This window comes from Lissotriton helveticus, chromosome 5_1, assembly GCF_964261635.1.
Source record: "Lissotriton helveticus chromosome 5_1, aLisHel1.1, whole genome shotgun sequence".
NCBI lineage: Eukaryota > Metazoa > Chordata > Amphibia > Caudata > Salamandridae > Lissotriton > Lissotriton helveticus.
Window position 1 is genome coordinate 368155169 of NC_136065.1, and position 16025 is coordinate 368171193.

Genomic DNA, 16025 nt, shown 5'->3' on the forward strand with positions numbered 1-16025 from the left:
AAGATGCAATGGCAGCACTGAAAACAATGCAAACATCGATGGGATCAGTCACCACCGACGTCTCCCTAATCAGGGCGGACTTTGCGAAACTGTCAGATCGTTTATTAGAAGTTAAAAAGACGACGTCGGGACTCACAGGAGACACGGCCGAACTCAAACAAAAAATGCAGAGGCTGAAGGATGACAACCGCCATCTGAAAGCCAAACTCGATGATCAGGAAGGCCGCTCCCGTGCAATAATGTGCGCATAGTGGGAGTGCCGGAGTCCAAAGGGGGCCCGGCACTGGACCTATATGTAGAAGACCACGTCCAAAACCAGCTCCAACCAAAAGGATTGTCCAATTACTTCTCGGTGGAGCGCGCCCACCGAGTACCAGGAGGAAAGCCGAGCCCGAGAGCACCACCGCGTCCGATATTGGCGAGGATCTTTAATTTCCGCGACCGTGACGCGATTCTACAGGCCTCAAGAATTGCCCCGCCGCTGAAAATTGATAACTCGGAGGTCTCTTTTTATCCCGACTATACAGCGGCGGTGGCGCAGCAGCGACGCAGCTTTACGGAAATCAAAAAGGAACTCAGAAGCCGGGAACTGAAATATGCAATGATTTTCCCGGCGAAGCTGCGCGTCGAATTGGAGAGGAAAGTATGGTTTTTCGAATCACCCGGAGACGCACAAGACTGGCTGGAAGGCTGGAGACCAGCGGGAGGGCCCAGGAATCGAGACGCGAGACGACACACCAGATAAAGGGACGACCCATGAGCTCGGCAGACGGACTTCATGGCAGAATTCTGCGGCGACGTCGCTCATGGATTCCAAGTTGCAATGGACAACATATATTAAGCAGCCGAATTACAGCATAGATATCCGGAATGCGAACAGGGATTTGCGGGTGGCAGAGGGGCAGAGGTAGGTAGTTGTGCTTGCATTACGGGTGAGCCGCCCTGCGGCGAAATGTTGGACCCAAAGAAGACTGCCGCAGGTAGGACGTATTAAGTTGGCACAGCACCACATGAACACTGTAAGGGGACGAAGGTTTCATTGCCGTCACAGAAGTCTCACCCTCCAGAATGTTGCAAATGTTTAAGGGTAGCAAGCACTCTGCTCAGTTGGGGTGGTGGACAGTTTGGGATCCGCCGGGCAGGGAGGCAGGGTGGGAGGTGGGGGTGTTGGTTGTTTTCGGCCTAATTTTGCACTGTTATAGGTTATTCAGTTCACAATCTCTACATGCACACTTGCGAGTACTGCTGTGGATCAGGAGCACGCACACAGGTCCTTTGTTAATCACGTTAGTATGTAAGAGCACATTAATGACACACTTCAGCCTTGCGGCGCAAATATCGGGCACATAATGGATTTCCAGTTAGTATACAATGGCATACTCTGCAGAAGGAGTCCCTAACTCCCAAGCTACGAACATGTCCTGCGCTACACTATCAGTGATATCCTGGAACGTTAATGGACTGGGAGACAAGATAAAACGGGGTCTGGTTTTACAATACCGGAGAGAAAGAGCCACACTGTCGCACTGCTCCAGGAAACACACTTAATAGGCGGGGCCTGCAAGGCGCTAGACCGATGGTGTTTAATATGGTCACTCACGCTGAATTCACATCTGGCTCACGTGGGGTCGGTATACTAGTAAACAAAAGCTCCCCACAAAACCTGCTCCGATGATCAGGGCCGATTCACCGCCCTGTCTTGTCAGTGGGAAGGACGCAGGTAAAACATGGTCTCCGTATACATACCCCCAGCACTTCACCAGACAGCCTTCAGGGACCTGGGTAAATTCCCGTTAGACCTACCGGAAGGGGAGCTGATCCTGGGTGGGGACTTCAATTCTGTGGTAGACGCTTCCATGGACCGCAGGCCCCGAGAGATACTCATGGACACAATCAAGCCCTGAGAGACTTTTTAGCTGCAATGGGACTGACGGATTTGTGGCGGCTTAAGCACCCTACTGATTGCCAGTTTACCTTCCACTCAGGGGCACACAATAGTCTTTCGCGTATAGATTACTTGTTCACGATAGCGGTTCCCCCTGACAAAGTGAGTGCAGTGGAACATCTGCCCAGAGGCATCTCTGACCACTCCCCAATGCACCTCACCTACACAACACAGACGCCTAGTCAGAGGCAGGTCTACCCGGTATACCCAGGATATCTCCAAACTCCCACCATAGCTAAGGCCTTAAAGAAATCCACTGAGCAATATTTCACGGAAAATATACACTCTGTAGAATCGCCGAGCATATTGTGGTAGGCCTATAAGTGTCAGTGATCCGCGGTCACGCCATCTCCTCCATTACCCGATACACTCGAGAACGCAGGGAACACTTAGACGCGCTAGAAACGGCGGTGCAGAGGGCGGAGATTGCACATGCAGAGGCACCAACTGAGGCGACAGCACAAGGCTTAACACTGGCGACTCAGGAATACAGGGCATACGCGTGGGAGCAAGTGAAAAATAGGCACATGAACACCTTGCACAGAGTATATGAACTGGGGGACAAGACGGGCAAGATGCTGGCTTGGCTCGAGAAAAAGGAGAGAGCAAATAGATGTATCCCACTGATGGCGCTTGGGGATGGCACCGTCTCAGCTGATCCCCAGATTATTGTGGAGGAGCTAGCGACCTATTACGAACGGGTTTACACCCCACGGGCCACAGCAGCAGTGGATGACAACTTGCACTTCTTACGAGCCATAGACTTGCCGGCATTACCGTTAGAGGATATGCAGGCGTTAGAAGCTGACCTCACAGTAGAGGAACTGGGGCGGGCCCTAGCGGCCCTCCACACGGGAAAGGCTATGGGCCCCAACGGTTTGCCGGTAGAGCTTTATAAAAAGGTGTCTGGAACCATCACACCTCACTTGCTCGCAATGTATAATGACTGCCTGGGGGAGAGAACCCTGCCTAAAGATCAAAGGCTAGCGACGATCATAAACCTGGTAAACCAAAGGACCAACCATCGTCCTATTGTCCGATCTCACTGTTAAATGCAGAGGCAAAAACACTGGCGAAGACACTGGCGCTCCGCCTACACCCATATCTTACCACCTTAGTCCACCCTGACCAATCAGGATTTATGCCAGGCCGCAACACCTTCCTCAACCTACGACGCCTACACAGTGTACTGGCCCGCATACCTCTGATAAAGAAGAACGCAGCCATCCTCTCACAGGACGCCACAATGGTGTTCGACCTGGTTGAATGGCCGTTCCTTTTTTTTAGTTTTTTTTTTTAAAAACCTTTATTTGTACAAAAAGGATATACAGGTCAAGGCCTACAACCAAACTGGCCGGCCACAATACGAAAATCAGGCGAAGAATCCAAAGAGAGCAATACAGAATCAATCAAAGAGGAACATAAGCAATAATATCTTAAAAAGGAGGAGAAGGAGAAAGGAAGTACGACATGGCCTGCAAACAGGAGCAAAGAAGGTTAATTTTATAATATAGGGATAAGGGGCATGACAGGCTTAGTGACAACATAGAAGGATCCGGAGTCCCCAAATAAACCATTGACAATAAAGAGGGGAAGGGGTCATAGTACAGGAGTGTCAATACTGTATACATCGATATGAAAAACAGATGCAATAAATACAATCAATATGCAATGATGAACAACTTCGTCGGCCCACCACCCAAAAGTACAGCGGAACCAGAACAGAGGGGCCGGAGGAGCGACTTCACCAAACCTAGCCCACCATACGAACCTAAGAAGAGAAAGGGGGGGGGAAGGGAGGGGGAGGGAAAGAAAGAAGAAAGGAAAAGAAAAACACAGACGAAAGAAAGAGTGCCGCGCAGAAAAGCATCCCGTAGCAAGGGATACAGAAGAGAGCAGGAATATTAACAACGAGGGGGGTACGGGAGTCGCTACAGGAAGCAGCAATTATAAGAAAAGAACAGCGACAGGACAGACCCCACCTCAAACACGCCCCGGAAGGCAGAACAGACGCAGCACTCCAAGAAAGAAATACAAAAGGGCCATAGAACTGAGGAAAAAGAAACATCATAGAAAACCCAACCCACCCTGCACCCCTGCAGAAGGCTACGGCCTACCCTCCAAACAGCGTGCCTGTCGCCCTAAACCTGAACCCGAAATACAGTAGAGAGAAGAGAGAAAAGGAATAAGGAGACAAAAAAAGGGGAGAAAAAACAAAGAAATGAACGTGGGGGAGGAGCAAAAGGGCAAAAACAAATACGGTCGGCCACAGCCCTCCGCCCAACCATAAACATATTACGCGAAAACCAGAACGTCATGATCTCGAGCGCCATAAAGACTAACAGGGGGTCTCCCACAGCGCCATGAATATAAGCAACTGCGCCATGAATCCGTACATCAATAATCCACCGGGAGCCATGCGCCTCACCCCAATCCCTTCTTAACCACAATTCCCTCCCGCCACATGACAAATTGAAATGAGCAACACAGTGCGAGGCAAGCACACAATTGAAAGAAAGTACGAACTAGACGTAGACCAGGGAGGGCAGTTGATCTGCAAGTAGACAAAAGTGCAGATAGGTAGTTCGAATGTCTCAGCAATAGTAACACAAACAGCAAAAAATAGGAGGCCAGTCTCGTAGATCGGAAAAGCAGTGGTGTACTTGCAAAGGAAAAAAACAACTCCGTCAAGGCAGCAACAGGAAGCAGTCCACCATAGTTCTCCGGCATCCGGGGAGGAACGGGCCTCCGCTCCACATCCAGGTCCCCCAACTCCAACCACTGAAGAGCAGGAAGTTCCAAAGCCACCGGCCCACAATCCCGTTGACGAACAGCGGCAGCAAGCTTCACGGCGTCCGAGGGGGGCGAGGCAGCGGCATCACCGGGACAAGAAGGGGTCATGAAGAAGCGTCCACCCAAAATGGCGGCGGATCGCAACGAGTCTCCAGGGGCACCGGGGGCCAAGGACGCGCGCCAGGATCGCAAGGCACAAAGAACGTCTCCAATAGTAAAGTTTCGTGCACACGTCCCAGCCCCCGTGCAATACAATGACCCAAGTCCGCCATCGCGAGGAGATCGACAGCCCAAGTCTGCGGCAGCCATCTTATAAATTAAGCCTCCTCACCACCCTCAGTAACTCTCGGGACAGTGCACAAATGCAGGACTTTACAGATGTCCCGGGGGTCCCGGCATTAGCGGCCCTGGCACAAAGAGGAGCACCGCCCAACACGGGGGCCGTCTGTAGCACCACCGGCGCTCCCCACGATTAGAGTCGGAGCGCGCGGGGCCAGGGCCGCCGGACGGAGCAGCGGCGGAGGGCCCCCTGCACGCGATCAGTCCCCGGAGCACCGCGCCCCGCACAGCCTCACCGCCACCAGGGCTGGCCCGGATCAGGGCACCGGGATGCTCGCACAATGGCTCTCACCAGCGGTTCAGTCTCTCGGCCGGGGCCAGTGGTCTCAACAACGCCTGACCGGATCTCATAGGCGAGGCCCCGGCCCCAGCCCCACGGAGGCCCCGGTCCCTTCGGAGGGGCACAACTTCGGATTCTCAGCTCGCCGGAGCTTCCAAATCAGATGGTAAGTGAGAGCAAAATGTCCCAATCATAATTCCTCGAAAACGTGTCGTCTTTGGACAGGATATGAATCAGGATCTAAGGGTCAGGACGGAGGGCTGACGGAGCCGAGCTAAAAGGCGACCATCACGCTCGCGAGCTTGGCTCCTCCCCCCGGCCGTTCCTTTTTTGCAGTACTTAGGAAGCTAGGATTCGGTCCTAAATTTTGTGGGTGGATTGAACTGTTATATGCGGCACCGCTGGCACATGTAGTGGCGAACAGACATATCTCTAGGGAAATTCAGTTGGGGAGAGGAACGCGACAGGGCTGCCCACTGTCCCCTCTCCTCTTTGCCCTAGTGCTGGAGCCTCTGGCCGCGTGGCTGAGACAGGAGCCTCGAATCCGAGGGATACAATGGGAGGGAGAATGAGAGGACCGAGTGTCTTTATATGCCGATGATGCACTCATATATCTGTAATCGCCGGAAGACTCCCTGAGGGCCCTGCTGGAAATCCTAACACAGTACGGGACAATGTCCGGTTATACCATCAACTGGTCGAATCACTACTGTATGTGCTATACGGGCCAGTACCCGAACTACCACCGGGATGTACGCTCCAAATTGCGAGTACCGGGTTCAAGTATCTGTGGATATATGTCACACCGCAGGAAGATATATTTATGGCGGAAAACCTAACAAAACACCTCACACGTCTTAAAGCAGACGTCGGACATTGGCGATCGCTGCCGTTGACACTGCTGGGGAGGGCGGCATTATTAAAAATTTTGGCACTGCCCAGGTTCCTTTATGCCCTCCAAAACACCCCTTTCCCGGTTCCTCTGTCTTACTTCAGGGCCATTGAAGCAGCAGTCACCTCACTGTTATGGGACGGTCGACCGCCCCGTATTGCGCAACGCAAACTGGTGCATAGCTGCTACGACGGTGGCATCGCCCTACCATATGTGAAACTTTACTATTGGGCTACCCAATTGATGATTATAAATCAGTGGCTGCACGTTCCACAGGATGAGCCAGCGTTCCGGTTAGACAGGGCCCTCCTTCCTACACAAAACCTAATGAAAGCGCTTTACACTAACAGACGAAAACATATACTCACAGGTCCCACCGCGCACACCATAAAGATCTGGCATACCTCACAGAGGGTGCTGGGCTGGGAGGGAGTACTAACACTCGCCACACCCCTCTGGGAGACGCAGCGGCTGGGCACTCTAGTGAACTCCAAAGGATTCAGACAATGGGACCTCATTGGTATTTCAAAGATCGGAGACCTTTGGGTACGGGGAGAGATATTCACGTTCGCAACACTACAGGCCAAATATGCCATGGGAAACACAGAACACTATCGCTATCTGCAAATTCGGCATGCCCTCCAAAGCGCGATCCCCAGGGCACCAAATTAGCCGATTCCACACCCCTTGAGGATAGAATCTTGACAGATCACATAGACAAAAAAGCGATCTCACACACTTACCGAAAGCTAGTCAACAACCAACCAGACCACACGCTGATTCTTCGGGCCAAATGGGAAACAGACCTAGGAGACATAGATGATACTGACTGGTTGGGCACATTAGCGTCAGCTCGTGAGGCGGCGATCCCATCCCGACTCAAGCTGATACAGCTCAAGGTGTTGCATCGGGTATACTATTCCAGCACTCTCCTACACAAGCTGGGACGTACATCCGACCGATTCTGCCTTAGGAGTTGTGGGCAAATCGGGACATTCTATCATGTCATATGGGACTGCCCCAAGATACAATCATATTGGGACCAGGTCACAGAAGAACTATCGGATGTGGGAGGGGCTGAGGTTCGGCGAGACCCGCGATGTTGTCTCTTAAACATTTGGCCACCTACCGACCTAAACTTAACGTTACAAAACTGGGCGACCCTGGGCATGACCATTGCCAAGCGAAACATAGCCAGAAACTGGGGGCCAGGGACGCCGCCAACACTGGCACAATGGGGCACTGACATGGACGTAGCCATGGTAGCAGAAAAAGCGGTATACACTCACAGGGGCTGCCCCAAAAAATGGTCCAGAATATGGGGCAAGAGGAACGAAGCAAGAGGAAGTATCTGCGACCTACCACACACCACTTCCACCCCAGACAATAGCCCATGAATGTGTATTAGTTTCCAGGGACAGAGCCACAGCATCACATGCGATGGTGTGGGGAGGGGGGCGCAGTAAAGATTGGTACCGCAGGCCTGGGGAAATGTGGTCCTGCCGAGGTTGGACAGTAATTTGTAATATGAGAGGTAATTTGCTCAAATTGTGTGTAAATGGAGAGGATTGCACTTTCATGATAATTCAGCAGATTGTAACTGTACACATACGAATTGACAATAAAAAGGTTTTTTTTTTTAAAAACAACAAAAAGAACCATGATGTTCAATGGTTATTGACGGTTGATCTTCAAGGGACGTCACCTTTACATATGTCACATTAGTTTTCATCCACACAGCTTGTGATCATCTCACCAATAAGTTATAAGTGGGAATACTGTCAATTACTCTATTTAAAGGATATAGGGTTGCAAATCAAATTCTCTTAGTCCTTCCCTATTTAAGTTAAGGGTGCTACATTGTATTACACTGAAAAAAGTACTACACTGTCCGAGTTTTTCACATCCTTTGTTTAGCGACTTTGTTGTCACTCCCCAAGGCTTTTAGTCTTAAACGTATCTGATAGATTGTCCACAAACTATGCACAATGTGTTTTCACACCTTGATGCCATGGCGAGCTCAAAAGTGTTCTAAAAGTTTCTAAGATTTTCTCTTTTTTTCCAGGTAATGTACTCCAAGCTGACGCTGAGGAGACGACGCCAAGGATAACTGGATCGGCAGGCGACAGGCCCCCGTTGTAGCCAAGGAAGGAAAACTTTGGAGTACCAGGACTGGAGAGCTTCCAACCAGGTAGGTAAGAAGCCAAGCAAAGGCAATCAGGGATATGCGTAGTATTTATACAATTGAGACCAAAATACCTGCTGGATCTTGCAAGACTTGCAAATCTGGCAGGATTGTGAGCCTAATGGTATATGCAATGGGAAGTGGGGAAGGACCCATAAGCAGGCTTTAATTTTTGGAGCGCTTTTGGAAAGACTCACGGGTAATGGAGGGAAGGGCTAAGGGGTTAATATGGTTATGGCAATATGCATGAGTAGTGGAGGGAAGGGCCAAGGGGTTAGCATGATTGTGGCAGTACCCAAGGGAAGCAGAAGGAGGGCCATTGGAGATGCAAGGGGTGTGTAATGACTCAAGGGAGAAATGTGCCAGGTGTGCAGAGTGCACAGGTAGTGCGGATTGTGACAGTAATATAATTGCAGGTCAGAGAGACCTAGCCCACCCTCCGCTCTATCTTAATTCAAGAACAGATAATCGGATAATCGTAGCCAGCCTCTCTTTCCCATCCAAAATAAAGAAATAAGAAACACATTTATTTCCCTAACTGTGGATCGGGTTATTTTGTATTATGAACTATATACGCAGTGCGGCAAGTATCCCATCTTCACAAGCATGATATGACCTATTCTGAAGAGGGGGAAAGTGTTTCAGAAGGTGGTGTAATTTCAGAGTCCTTGAGGACACTACTCATATTATAAGCATATTGTTTATGCCGAGTACGGGCTATCTGCTCATCTAAGTATCTAAATCTGTTCACCTCCCATTGTAAACCCACATCTGGTAGGTTTTTGAGTGTGGCTCCTACCACCCTGCCCGTGCGGAAAGTCACCAGCTTATCCTGATTGACCCTGAGACCAGATGCCATCCCAAATCGCTCCAATTCTGTCAATATCCATAGAAAAGCACGGGGTTATCTAAGCTAAACCAGAGTATCATCTGCGTACATAGATAATATATGTGTTACATTCTCAATCTTGATCTCCAATTCTGCATCACATCCTTAACCCCTTCGACGCTCATGACGAGCTGGGCTCGTCATGCAGTAGCCTCCCAGCACGCTCATGACGAGCCCAGCTCGTCATGAATAATGGGTTTTTGTAAATCCCAGCGCAGCAGCAGAATATGATGAGCTTCCAAGTGGTTAAGCCTAATCGCCAAAGATACTAGAGCTAGGTTGAACAATAAGGGTAAAGAGGAACATCCCTGACAAATGCCATGTTCCATCACCCAACTGTTGGATACCATGAGCCCAATCTCTCTCTAGACATGGGCTCACTATATAGCAATTCCACTCAGACCTGAATAATTGTAGCAAATCTCATGCATCACCATGGACATGTGTACCCAATAGTATCAAAAGCTTTTTTTCCATATCTAGTGCTATCAAGGCTCCCTCTATCTACATTTCATGGGAGGGTATGCAAGACATTTATGAGCCATCTGAGGTTCATCAATGTGCTAGTCTCCGGAATAAAGCCATGCTGGTCTTCGTCCACTAACGACTCAATAACATGTTTGAGTCTACTTGCCAATACATTGGCTATAGGTTTAACGTCAATATTAGTCCTGTAGAGAGTCTGTAAGAACCCATCTCTAGTAGTCGTCAAGCCCCTATTTGTGTCAAAATATGTCTCATTGCCGCCTCAATTTCCAATACAAAACATTGGACTGTGCAGAGCCTGTGGGCAAAGTCTCCACAGGAGAACCCGGGGTCGCCGATCACCCTTGAACTGTCTAATCAAGTACATCCACATCACAAAGAAGTTGAATTGCCCTTGGGTACTTTGAAATAACTCTTGGAATCAGGTTTCATCGTTCCCACTTCTGACTTGATCTCTTTGAGAAACTGCTGCAAATGGTCTTGAGTTATCTGAATCATTTCCTATTCCATGGTGGCACCTGCAGATAATTGGCTCGACAGAGTCAGCGTGTCATTACTTATCCTTCTTTGAAGATTTCGAGATTAACATTTCTCTAATCCAGTGTTCCGTCACATTCCTGTCATCATATCCACACTTTAGCAACAAGCTCAAGTTCCAGGTAGCAGTGGTGGTTTGCATTCAGTCCATCTCAGATCAGACAATCCATGGTTATTGAATGCACCAGTGACAAGAAGAAGACTAATCATTGGAATAAATACACTGTTTAGTGCCAACTGGCGCGGGAAGCAAAGAATCCACAGATCAGGTATATCCGTGCTCCTCTTACTGAAAGAAATACCATTCCCCCTCGAGAGCTTAGGCTGCAGAGTCTTTGTAGATGGAGAGGTTGTTCTGAGTTAAGAGTTGGTCTAAATCATCCGTAAAAACTCTTTTCCAAGTCTTTCTTTAACCAGGTCAGCAAAGTTACCCCTTAGCTGGCAAGTGACTGTCAAGTGGATATTTCACCTGAATTCACTCCCAGACACAGTCAGAGGTCAAACTCGTTGAATGGTAATAGTAGTTAGGTTGTGGCTCAGTAGGAGGTAACTTCTTACTTTTTTCAGGGTTCACTTCATCATGATGTGTAACAGTCCAGAAACCAGCTACCTTTCAAATCCCATCCTTACCTTTGACTCCACATAGTGCTACCCTGACTTTGGCTTGGGTTATGCTTTTTAACACCACATACATACATACATACTTAGGTTCCCCCTTTTCAGTACATCCTTGTTCCAAACGTGCAGGGAGCAGCCACCACATGAATAGCAGGTATTCAATTCAAATATTTATTAAGATTTGGACCTCATTGAGGTCCACTTAAAATAGCATACAAATTGTTACAAAAAGAAATTGAACATAACAAAACTCATTCCACGTTTGGAATTAACAACAAACAGATTAAAGTGGCAAGGCATATCCTAAGAAATAGGAAGATGTACGAGAAGCAATAGGTAGCAGCTAGTTCAGGTACTTGATAAAATCCAGAATTCATCCTCAGCAAAACGATCAGCTTTAGCAGCAAGAAAAGGGATTATAAAGCATGGCCTAATATGTGCAAACAACAATAAAAGAGCAGCAGTAAATTGTGGAAAACGCAATCCAGAATCACACTTTGGGTGAGTTTTTAACTTGACAGCAAAACAAAAGCGGGAAATGAACATTGCATCTCCCTCTTGTGCAAAAAACAGCAATTAAAATATATATATAAACTCCTTAAAATTATTAAGACGTTTTATACACACTGCTTCATTTTTTGGACAATCGCATTGGCAATGTATGCAGATGAGGATGAGTAAAGTGGATGGGGAGAAAGGTTTTGGTGATATTACTCCATTCGCCCGCTGCCCACACCTACCTAGTTGCCTTTTTTTAAAACACAACAAGCTGCCTCTTTACCTTATTGTGATGCTGTTTTATATGAAAAAATCTGTTTTAAAAAGTGTTCCAGGATCACGTGTGGGTAGGGTTATATTCTAATGTTTATGTACTCAAAGAGAAGATTACAGGTGAGTATTGTTTATTTCTTTAGTATGAGTATTTTCTCCATCCCAGTTTACCTTTATATAGTGTGTTCTGCAGTCCTGCTTTCTGGTCCTAATGTTAAAAGAAATCTAAAATGACATTCCTTCAGATGTTTGTGGATTATGGGAGTTTATCTGCATAATTTGTACCCCACAAATAAAATGATTGACATATTTGGAATTGCAAACCTATAAAATATAGACTTGCCCAATGTTTTCTGAGAATCTTGTGTCTGCTGACTGAAACTACACACCTTTATGCATGGTGGAATTTAGAATTGTTTGACTCATTTTCGTAAGGTTCTCTTCTTCATTTGTAGAGAGAACGTAGGAATGCACATTTATTGATTCCACAACCTAGACTAACAACATATCAGCTCTGCTCATCTACTTACTTTGATATGTTGGTATTGGTATTGTTGCGTTGATATAAGTGCAGGCCAATATTAAAACACTTTAGAATAAAGGATAATTTGTTGATTGTTTGTCTTTTATTGTACTTTTTGGACACTAGGACGGTTGTTTGCTTGTTGCTTTTGCCATCAAAATTCCAGAAAAAACTTCCCTTGCACCATCCATGAGAATAGGGAATACTTCCCTCGGAGTAGAGGAAGACTGCTTCTTCCCAGAGTCACCTGGACGATAAATCTTATTTGAGGTGAGACCTGAATGTAGTTGTTGGTCAAATAACTCATTGAGTTAAGCAGTCACTGCTATAAATCATGACATGCAGATTTAAAAGGCATGAGTTATAGTTAATGTAGTACGGTGAGTGTGATGAGAACACGATGTACATAGCTGCATGACATAGTCATTTCAAGGTGGTATGTTAAGTTAAAATGTAAGTAATAAGTAACACTGTGTACATAGGGGGGCGTGGCTAAGCACGCAATGGCGACGGACGCTCTTGAGTAGAGCTCCGCGATCGGCTCCCCTTCCCTGAGCCAATTATCCGTCAATTTCCACCGTGGCCACCTGGAACTTTGAGCGGACCTCTCCGGAGCTCACTGCGGCACTTCTGGCGACTTTTCATTTTCGGATGCCGACGGGGCCGACCCTGACCTCTCCTGCAACCCTCCTGCGGGACCGGGCGCCCCCTGGTCGGCAGTGCAGCTAGGAGAGACCAAGGCTTGGGCCTTGCGGACAGGCCCCGACGGACCACCCACACCGAGCTGCCTGGGACCCACGGGCTGCCAACTGCCCCACCGGGAGGCCCCGCCAGAGGTCCGGAGGCCGCCCCGCACAGCTGCACAACACCGGAGGCGGGCCGAGACGGCAGGGGGGACAGGCGCCATCCGCCCACATCGCGGCCCCCGCACGCCCGCTGCCCCGGACGGAGATGAGGCACAACAGGGCCCCCCCCTTGGCGCACCCGAGGCTACCGGGAGGCAGGGATCGACCCGGGAGAGGCGGGGGGAGCAACGGGAGCCCTGATGACCAACCGCCCCCCCCTGGGGGATCACACAGCAGCCGGCGCCACCCGGGGACCCCACCACACCCGAACGGACCGAGAGGGGCCGGCAGGTAGCGGCAGCCATCAAGCCCGACACTTAGGACCTGACACCCCGGCCTGGGAGTCACACTGCTGCCGAGGACGGAGCGGCCACCCCCCCCTGCACCGAGGGCACACGGAGAGGCACCCAACGCCGGGCCCACCTGCGGGCCCCCCTCCCAAGGAGGCGGAGACTGCCTGGGGGACAGTGGGGCACGCGTGGTGAGAGGATCCGGCCCAGACGGCGGCGCCCGGACCCCACGGACGCACGCAGCACACGCGCCCCCCCGGCCTTTGCCACACCCGGACCGGCGGGACGCAGCCGTGGGGCGGTAGGGTGAGGCACCGCCTGACAGACCCCCCCCCCCGGTGTAACAACGACGGCCTCGATTGAGGGGACGGCTGTCGACCACTGAGCCCCCCACCCTGGAGAGAAGCGCCCAGGGGGCACCATCACCGAAGCAACTCAGGCGACAACCCTGCCGAACGGACACCACCTGCACATGTCCGGGGGAGTGCGGACCCGCACAGGGACTGGTGGGGCCTCGTCAAAGGGGAAGACAGACAAACTGCTGAACAAAATGGCCGCCAAACAATTGGCCTTGAGGCTGGACAGCGTGCTGGCAGCTGTGGAGCGAATGGAACAGTCACTTCAGCAAACCAGAACCTCTCTGGAGTCCAAAATAGATGGCGTCGCTGTAGACCTGACCCTCTTGCGTGACGACCACAGGAAATTATCCGACCGGACCAAGACCCTGGAAGGCGCAGTGAAGGAGATTGAGCCCAAGGTCACCCAGACGGACAGGCAGATGCAGGATCTCTTAAACAGAGTGGAGTTCCTGGAGGACAGGGCCGAGGACGCGGAAGGGAGGGCGAGACGCAACAACATCAGACTCGTGGGGGTCCCTGAGAAATGGGAGGGGAACCACCCAGCGCAACATGTGGAAGACTGGCTCCGGACCCTGTTACCCGAAGGCTCGCTATCCCCCCATTTTGTTGTGGAGCGCGCTCACCGGGTACCGACGAGGCCCCATACCACCGGCGCCAACCCGAGACCACTGCTCTTCAGAATACTGAACTATAGAGACAGGGACACGGTGCTGCGGGAAGCACGACGACTAGGCGAGATACGTATAGACACCGCGTCGATCATGTTCTTTCCTGATTATACCATCCAGGTACAACGCCAGAGGCACGACTTCATGGAAGTGAAGCGGAGACTACGCACCGCGGGCCTCAAGTACTCCCTGCTTTTCCCTGCCAAACTGAGGGTGGTGGCGGGGGACAACACCTACTTCTTCGACAACCCTGTGGAAGCAAATGAGTGGCTGGACGGGGGCACGGACACGGCACCCAAGCGCTCCCGTGGTGGAGAGACAAGGACCAGGCCGCGCGGGCCGCGGCGCCGCCGTGGGCACAGAACCCAGCAGCCCCAACATGCGGAGGAAGGGGCGCGCCACTCTCCCCCGCTAGACCAGATGCTCAAAGAACAGCGCGATGCGCTCCGGATGGTCTCTCAACTGAGCAACTCGCCCTCCCAAGAGACAGCCCTAGAAGACGGTCAGCAGCCAGTACCGAGTGACGACGATGAGGCCATATACGGGATCCCGAACTCACAGATCTCGGTGGACCTGCCTGTTGTCACGCCTCAAACCTCTGACCTGATTCACTGATTCCGCGGGCAAAGTTTGCAAGGGTCTTGCCGCGGCGAGGGGGGGCTGGCGGAGGCCGACTGGATGATGGAACGCAACCGACGTCCGCCACTGCTGGGGGTGTCTCCCTCCCCTCCTCTGCCCGCCGTTTGAACAGTGGACACCTGGAACAGTGAGTAATGCCCCTGCGACGCAGGTGATAGACGGGGTGGGTGTTGGCGGGGTTATCTTTCAGCATGCACCCAGATATGGACGTCTCCATGTGCGGGCCCGGGCGGGAGGGGGCTCCTCCCGGTGGGGGCCCACGCCGCATGACACTCTGCCCCGCACCTGCAGAACCTCACGCAAGCGGGGCCCCGCACGAGCAGAGTAATTCAGACCACCGGAGCATAGATGGTGGCCACCAGTACCCTGTATTGTGTGGCTCGGGGAAGAGACTTGATTTCCCTAACTGACTACATATCCTCCTTGCCGAGATTGTGCTTAGCGCACTTTGCCCCTTAGACGAGTAAGATTGTTCCTCTCGCTTGAGAGCATGGACGGTGGCCCGTTTTGCCACTGCCCTTTTGGTATTTTAGTGGGGTTTGCCCGCTGTTGGTTGCTGTTATTCATTGTTTTTCCCTGCCCTAATGTCTTTCCGAACATTGCTGAGTGCACTATGGGGGGTGGATACGAGAGAGCTGGGAGAACCACTGTGAGAGCACTTGATGGGGCTGCTGTTGGTAGGAATGTTGGGGGGGAGTGTATACTGCCGAAATGACTGCGATAAAGTTATGTACCTGGAATATTAGGGGCATGCACACACCTGCGCGTAGATACCAAATATACTCCTACCTGAAAAGACAAAATGTGCAGGTTGCACTCCTACAGGAAACGCATCTGTGTGGGGCAGAGGTGACTGCGCTGAGGCGAAGATGGAGGGGACAATTGTATGCCACTGAATACTCCTCGTTTGCCCGTGGGGCGCTCTTGTGGGTGAAGCCGGGCACCCCCTTCACAATGTCGGAAGTT

The 16025-nt window shown here is 50.8% G+C and overlaps 1 protein-coding gene across 4 annotated transcripts in view; it reads left to right on the forward strand.

Annotated features, from left to right (window-relative positions):
* Positions 1-16025, forward strand: part of LOC144753169 (uncharacterized) — a 281794-nt gene that overhangs the window by 254817 nt on the left and 10952 nt on the right. For 3 of the 4 annotated variants that reach the window (XM_078640940.1, XM_078640936.1, XM_078640937.1), the window contains 2 exons: positions 8315-8440; positions 12385-12528. The gene's annotated coding sequence lies outside the window, so the exon portion shown is untranslated. The remainder of the gene's footprint in view (positions 1-8314; positions 8441-12384; positions 12529-16025) is intronic. The other variant, XM_078640939.1, reaches the window with a different exon arrangement.